The sequence below is a fragment of the Peromyscus leucopus genome, chromosome 4, assembly GCF_004664715.2.
Source record: "Peromyscus leucopus breed LL Stock chromosome 4, UCI_PerLeu_2.1, whole genome shotgun sequence".
NCBI classification, from domain to species: domain Eukaryota; kingdom Metazoa; phylum Chordata; class Mammalia; order Rodentia; family Cricetidae; genus Peromyscus; species Peromyscus leucopus.
Genome location: NC_051066.1, coordinates 12,937,621 through 12,944,738, shown reverse-complemented (window position 1 = coordinate 12,944,738; position 7,118 = coordinate 12,937,621).

Genomic DNA, 7,118 nt, shown 5'->3' with positions numbered 1-7,118 from the left:
GATCCCAGAGTCTATGTAAATCCAGACATGTGAAATCCCAGCACTCCTGTGAGGAGATGGGATGGGGAGACGGGGGTCCCTGGAAGCTCAAGGGTCAGCTAGCCTGCACACAGGGAGGAGCAACAGAGAGACCCCGACTCAACAAGGTGAAAGGCAAGGACTGACACCACGGTTGTCCTCTGACTCTCACACCCACACTCACACGCTGTGCTCCTAAAGGTTTATATCTAAAAAGGCTTACCTCTCCCTGCCCCAGTCCATTACCTTCCCCTCTGAACCACTTGATCTGGGACTCTGTTTCTTTTAGTTAGTTAGTTAGTTAGTTAGTTAGTTAGTTAGTTAGTTAGTTAGTTGCATGTGTATGCACCTGTGCATGCCTCAGAGCACTAATGGAGGTCAGGACAACTTTCAGAACTCAGTTCTCTTTCCACAATGTCAGTTCCAGGGATTGAACTCCGGGCATCAGGTTTGGCTGCAAGCACTTTTACCCACCCAGTCATCTCATCTGACACTTCTTAGGTTTTCTCCCACATCTCCAAATCCTCCCACAATGGAACAACTGATTTCTAAAGGCTTCTAGAGGCGAACAATGAGAAAGTACATTTGAACTGTGTTTGTTCTCATTATGTTCTCTTGCCCCTTTTTGTAGATTCTAGTTTAGCTCTAGAGAAATTAATGAAAAGTAATATTTGCCCAATTTTGAAATAGTTGCTCCTTTTTACCTTTTAAAAACCACTTCTTTGGGACAGAAGAGATGGCTCACCAAGTAGGAGCACTGACTGCTCTTCCAGAAGATCACCCATACAGCATCTCAAACCATTGTTAACTCCAGTTTCAGGGGATCTGGTATGGTCTCAGGCATTTAACAGTGCCAAGCATACAAGTGGTTCACAGATATGCATGCAAACAGAATGCTCATGTACATAAAAATAAACAATTTTATTTAAGAAAAGAAAAGAAAACTCCTAGTGTATTGAAAAGGGAAAAGCAAGGTATTTTTAAGGCAAAGAGTAATGTGTATTCTTATTCTGTTTTTCTCTTTTTGTTGTTGTTGTTGTTGATTTTGTTTTGGGGGTTTGTTGGTTGGTTGGTTGGTTGGTTGGTTGGTTGGTTGGTTGATTGGTTGGTTCGTTGGTTTATTTGTTTCAAGACAGAATTTTTCTGTGTAGCCCTGGCTGTCCTGCAACTTGGTCTGTAGACCAGGCTAACCTTGAACTCAGAGACCCACTTGCTTCTGCCTCTGGGTGCAGGATTAAAGGCATGTGCCATCAATGCCCAGCTAAAAGTCTTCTTTTAAAGTATAATTTATATCTAATAAAATTTGACAATTTTGGATATAGTTTGATAATCTTTAAACAAGGAACCCCCCTTGCTGTGTATGCCCCACATTCTCCTCCTTATCTACATAGGAGTCAGGAGACACGTGTGCCCTCAGTCTGGCTGTTTACATAACACAATGCTGTCAATACTCACCACAGGGTCATGTGTATATTCTTCATTTTATTGCTCTTTTTAAAATGCCCCAGTAGTTCCAGTCATTTAAGAAAATGCATTCTTCCTGTCACATCATTCTAGCATTCATCAAAAATTACATGGTGGGAGCTGGAAAGATTGCTCAGGAATTAAGCACACTTGCTGCACCATTTTGAGGATCTGAGTTGGGATCCCAGTATGCATGTAACACAAGCATTCCTGAATAAAGGCCTGCAATTCCAACTCTATATTGAAGGACTAGAAGAGAGAACTAGAGGAATGAGATAGAAGATGAGGAAGAGCCAGATGGGGAAGAGCAAGATGAGGAAGAACAAGATGAGAAAGAAGGAGATAGAAGAGGAGTTAAGATGGGAAATAACTAGATGGATGAGAACCTGGATGGGCAGAACTAAGATGAAGGAATTAAGATAGAACTTAAAGGGGACAGCAGATAAATGTAGAGAGAGATCAGGCAAGAAAGGAGCTAGGCATGAGAGCACAATAAGAGCTTATAGAGAAAGAACTGACTCAGAAAAATGAAGTGTATGGACTAAAGATTTTCATGTACATAGATTCATTTCATATGATCAAAGAATAAATTATCAGCTGATTGTAGATTCTTCCTGAACCCTGGGAGGGGACTATCAAGGGGCTGGACCCACATAGTCGCTGATATATTTTGTCACCAGGGAAGTGGGCTTTGAGGTCTCATATATGCTCAAGCCCCACCCAGTGTCGCAGACCACTTCCTGCTGCCTGTGGGTCAAGATGCACAACACTCAGCTACTTTTCTAGCACCATGTGTTCCAGCAAGCCACTATTTCCCACAATTATGATAATTGACTAAACCTCTGAAACTGTAATCCAACCCAATTAAATGTTTTTCTAGTATAAGAACTGCAATGGTGTTGTTGTCTCTTCACAGCAACAGAAACCATAAGACAGGATTCTTTAACTTCTTAAAAAGGCAAAAAAAAAAAAAAAGGATTATCAGGCATTTTACCATACCAAAGAAATACAAGCTGCTCAAAATTTCTTGCTCTTAGAGGAGCACAGATTAAAACCACAGGAAGAGCTGGGTTACTGTGAGTTGTAGACTAGCCAGGGCTATACTGTTGTGTTGTTTTGTTTAGGTATTACCAAGCATCAATCACTTCTTCCACATGGAATGAAGAGTTGCTAAGTATGTTCTGCCAGGCTCTGGACAAGCAAGTTACCTCAGGGCATGATCACTGCCAAGATGTTCAATAAACCATCTTGTCAAGCACTGGGGAGACCCATGGCACAGAGGAAGACACAGCATGCAGGCACTTGCCAGAACTCCTGGTTGGTCAGTTCTCTAGGAGCCAGCACTTTCTAAGAAGCAAATCCACACAGCAGCCATGCCAGCAAGCTCACCAGTTAACACTGTGTCTAATCTACAAGCATATATTGTCTGGTGAGAGCCCACTCTCCACCAGTTTCTGGGGCTGGGCCTCCCCTGCACTAGCTCTTCTCATGACACATTGGTTCCCAGATTTGCACACACCAGGCCTCTCACTTACCTATATGGAGACTCATATCTCCAAGCACACCTCTTAATCCTGCTCATTGTGACAGGCAAACTTTCTGGTACCTGGCTTGATGATACCTACTAGTGTTCAACAAATTTCCCTAGGTAGATGAACAGAAATTAAGCAATATGGGTAACCTAAGAACAGGCACTAATTTGTCAAGTTCCTCAAAAACCCTGAACTTTTTGTTTAATCCTCAAAACATCTGTCAAGTCTAGGCATCGACCACATCCTGAACTGGGGCCTCAAGGGTATGGACACCCACTGAAGAGTTCCAGGTCTTCTGAGGGTTCCAGAACAAGTGAAATGACGAGTCTCTGACCCGAGGACAACAATGCAGCCCAAGGGCAGAAGGAACTTGGAACTGTCCTGCTCCTTATCTTGACTAGAGACTGTGTCACAGGTGTCAAAGTCTCAAATTGTATACACTGTGTGTTTTACTATATAATAACTGTTAACATTTTTTGGGAAGGAAAATGTAACAACAGAAAGACAGTGGTGGGATGGGGGGGGGGATAAAGAAAGGACAGAGAACATCCCTGGAAATCATTCCCAATGACAGCAGGGATTACCACACCAACTCCATTAACCCTTCCCACCTTATCTCTCCACACCTGTCTTTCCTCAGCAAAAAGACAGTAACTCACCCCCTCCCAACCCAAGGACTTACTGAGAGATCCATGAGCCTAAACACAGCCTAGCTGAACACTAATGCTGGGATTGTTGGAATCAGGTGTGTCCTGTTCTGAGCGACTCCATATTTTCGAAAGCAGTTTTTTTCAGCCCATGCTTTGCCCTAAGAGGATCCATCATCTGTCCAGCACCACCCATTCAGCATAGAATGATAGATGACTTATTCCTGGAAATAAAAAGGGAGTTACCCTACATGCTTATGGGTATGAGTTGAGACTATAAGGTCGTATGGGCATATTAAAATCAGATTTACAGGGTTAAAGCTGTAAAACCCTAATCTTTAAATAAAGGCACGAACTTATAAACTGTGAAAGATAACTAAGACATGCAAGTTAATGCTCAGTCTCCTTATAAATGATGAAATTCTTTTATGCTCAGACTATGGTCCCAGGCATGCTAAGTACAAATGTAAGTCATTTACAATGACAAGCTTCATTTAGCTTCCTGTGTAAGTTTTCAAGGTTAAACCTAAAACAAGTAATTAAAAATGAGTGAAGTTTGTCTAAAGTCAGGTATACTTAATGTATGGACCTCAAACTCTTCAGAGATCTGCTGAATATGGCATAATGGAAGAAGCTTCCAGTGTAGACAGAAATGCCAGCTCCTGGAGGCTACTCGAAGATTGCCAAAGACAATATGAGGGACAGACGACTCCACCTGCATTCTGGTAACCAGAACCAGTAGGCAAAGAACTATCCCATGCCTGGCTCACAACCAGTGCTCTGCCCAAACTGTGGACAATGTGCTGACTGCTATACTTGGCATCACCAAAATAGGTCAGTTTTTTCAAGTTCCTCATCAAGAGTAAATCTCTCAGACTGTCTAAGTCTGGTGGTAGCTGAAGGCATATGCTGTCCTGTGCAGCACCTAAACATGCAATACTGTTTTGCCTGACAGTCAAAGACCTGTGACCTCTGTCATACAAGAAAGTCATCAAGACCATGAGTGAAGGGACTCTAGCCAGCCTGAGCTTGGCAAACATGGCTCTGGCAGGCCTTGCCCTTCTCCCCCATCCCCCCTACCTTGCTAAAATTCATTAGATTACATTCCTAAAACTGCCCATCAAGGTCTATTCCCTTATTTGGATACTTCCTTCTCCTGAGACTGACCACCAATGTCCAGCTATCAAAGTTTTGAAGTCCAGCAAGCTAAAGCCCCCTTTGGCTCACCTAATTAATATATACAATTTAAATTAAACACCCCATCCTAACATGGGGTTTCCTCTTTACCTTTATAAGTCACCATTTACCCATGGGACATGTTCATCTCCTCTCTATCTAGAGGCAGTCTTCCTCACCCCCAAAACAAATACCTCTTCCCTCTTTTGTTCCCTTCCCCTTCTCCCTCATGCTTTTTCTCCTGTCTTTGTCTCTTATTCCCTGCCTTCTGTCCCTCTGAGACAAATAAATCTCCTTTGTGCTGAGAACTTGGTCTTGGGAGTTCTGAGTCTATACAGATCACTTCACATGGTGCTGTGACTTGGTTATCAGCCTACAGGAATCCTGCCCCCCTTAGCCAAGTTCCTGCACATTCAGACCCTCAGGCACTGGCTTTCTCCATACAACAGTGTCTAGTTAGTGAGTTTTCCCCCAATCACACTACATTCCTACACTTCCCATAAGCACATTCTGTTCGGTTTTGTATGGTTGGCACTTTTGGTGGTTGCACTGCCAAACTCCAGAGCCTTTCCCCTCTGATAACCCCGTGGATAGAGCCAAGATTCTTGCTCAGACACATTGGGGTCACTCTCTTGGAGACAGAGTCTGGGTGATGACCCCCTATGTAAGCCCCTCAAGGGACAAGAGTGGCCAGACCACTGAAGACCTCCAACAGCCAGGTTCTGCCCAGAAAACACCTTAACTGCCCAAACAGCCAGCCCCAGCCCCCACCCATCAGAGTAAAAAGCCCAAGCTCAAGATTTGAAATCCCACCAATCCCTCCCTGGAAATCACCCTCAAAAGCTCTGCCTCCCAAGAAATGCTAAATAAACCCTGTTCTCTGCTCAGTTCTCTGCTGCTTCTTGCCAGAGCAGAGGCAGCCCCCCGCCTGGGTTCTTCCCTCCCAATAAATCTCTGTGTGAGGCTTGTAGTGCAGTGTGACTTTGTGGTATCATTTGGCTCTCAACTGTCAAGATGCCTTTCCCCTCAGAGCTGTAACACTTATTGACAGGATTCCAACCACACCCCCATGGTCATGCATGCCCGGAGGGACACTTAATCATTTCCACCTAGTCATTTTTGGGTTATACATCCTACGTAACCCATGCATGCCCCATGGCTGCGTGGTCACATAATCATGAGGATATGACCATGTGATCTATGTGCATGCGTGGAATAGCCACGTGGGCCTGTGTGCGCAGGTGTGACCTGGTCTTTATAAGACAGGCCCCATGTTTCTCTGCCCTCTTTCTCACACGTGTCCTTCCACAGGCCTGATCACATATATCTCTTTCTCCTTGTCTTGATAAAACTCTTGTTAGTGGATTCTGTTGTGACTTCCTTGGGGGTAAGAGTACCGCTAAAAAACCATCATTTGGTGCCTAACTCAACAGGCCCTTCCAGGCACTTTGTACCTGGAAAGCTGTACTGGGAGAGTGCTCTGTCCACAACAGCCCACGATCCATTTGCCTGGCCACAGGATCCTGCACACACCACCAGCTACTTTGATTGGCAAGTCTCCCACTTTTCAGCCAGAATAAACAGTCTCCTGGATCCATGGGAATGACCACTGAGTGTCTGGCACCCCACTGGTGTCCTTAAAACTGGGGGTACCCCCGACCACAGTCTTCACTGGCTATGGTCGGTCCCTATCACAGGATAAAATTTCTAGCCATCTCCCAGTCTGCAGTTTGAGATATATTTATTGTGGTTGGACCCCCATCTTCAGGTGCATCCTCAGGCTGTGTTAGGCCAACACATTTTTCTGGCTTGACGAAGCAGTAAGTGCTGTTGGACTCCCGGGGAGTCCTTCCCTTCACACACCTTAGGCCCCCACCTTATGTCTGATGAGACATCTGGCAGCCTGTGCTTTATATGGATCTATCCTTGGCCTTAGGGATGCCTGGGACCTTGACTTGGGATCACATTTGTTTTTTTATTTTTTTATTTTTTGCCTCTCTGCTGCAGAAATAGGAAATAAGGCTTCCAATCCCATCAGTCCTACCTCTCCCCTAGGATGCCTTCTTGAAACTTTAAAACCTCTCAGCTTAATGCCTTGCTTAAAGATTCCTAAGCTTGTCTGTCTCTGTACTAAGAGATGGCCCAAATATGCCTTAGACAATAACAAAAAATGGCCGCTGAGCGGTTCCATAGAACAGGCAAATGGAAAGAGTTGCTCTATATCATAGATTTTTTTCTAAGTGCTAAACCATCTCTTCTGGATTCCTTCTCTCCTGTCCAT